Below are 628 nucleotides of genomic sequence, written 5' to 3'. Positions count from 1 at the left end.
ACGACCCGAAGATTGAGAGAACATTTCGATGTAGACTAAGAGACAACCGCCAACAACAAGAGAGATCACCAAGAATGGCGGAACAACCGGAAGCAAGGGCCACAAACGCGAACAATATAATGACCAACCCCATCCTTCTAGCGAATGACTGCAATAGACCTATTTAGGACTACGCGTCGCCCAACCTCTATGATTTCTCTCCAGGAATCATGAGGCCAGCGTTAGATGGATCAAGGTTTGAAATGAAGCCGGTAATGTTGCAGATGATCCAGGCTACTGGGCAGTTTAGAGGAAGGCGTGGCGAAGACCCGCACGCCCACCTTCGGAGCTTCATAGAAATCTGCAACACTTTTGTGTTCTCAAATATCTCTACCGAAGAAGTTCGACTTACCCTGTTTCCATTTTCTTTGTGTGATCAGGCAAGAAAATGGGCATATTCTCTCGAACCGGGAGAGATAACTTCGTGGGAACAAGTGGTGGAAAATTTTATGAAGAAGTATTTCCCACCAACCAAGAATGCTAGGAGAAGGAAATTAATAACAAATTTTGAACAAAAAGATGATGAATCGCTCAGCGATGCCTGGGCGAGGTTCAAGCGGCTGGTAAGAGACTGTCCACATAATGGCTT

The 628-nt window shown here is 45.7% G+C and overlaps 1 non-coding gene across 1 annotated transcript; it reads right to left on the bottom strand.

The window, feature by feature from the left end:
* Nucleotides 1-521: 521 nt before the first annotated feature.
* LOC120068612 (small nucleolar RNA R71) lies at nucleotides 522-628 on the bottom strand. The gene has a single exon (XR_005479250.1). It is a non-coding gene; the product is annotated as a small nucleolar RNA R71 (small nucleolar RNA).

This window comes from Benincasa hispida, chromosome 12 (assembly GCF_027475165.1).
Source record: "Benincasa hispida cultivar pf3 chromosome 12, pf3_genome.v1.1, whole genome shotgun sequence".
NCBI lineage: Eukaryota > Viridiplantae > Streptophyta > Magnoliopsida > Cucurbitales > Cucurbitaceae > Benincasa > Benincasa hispida.
Note: the sequence above shows the minus strand (reverse complement) of the source record. Positions and strands in the feature narration are given on the sequence as shown.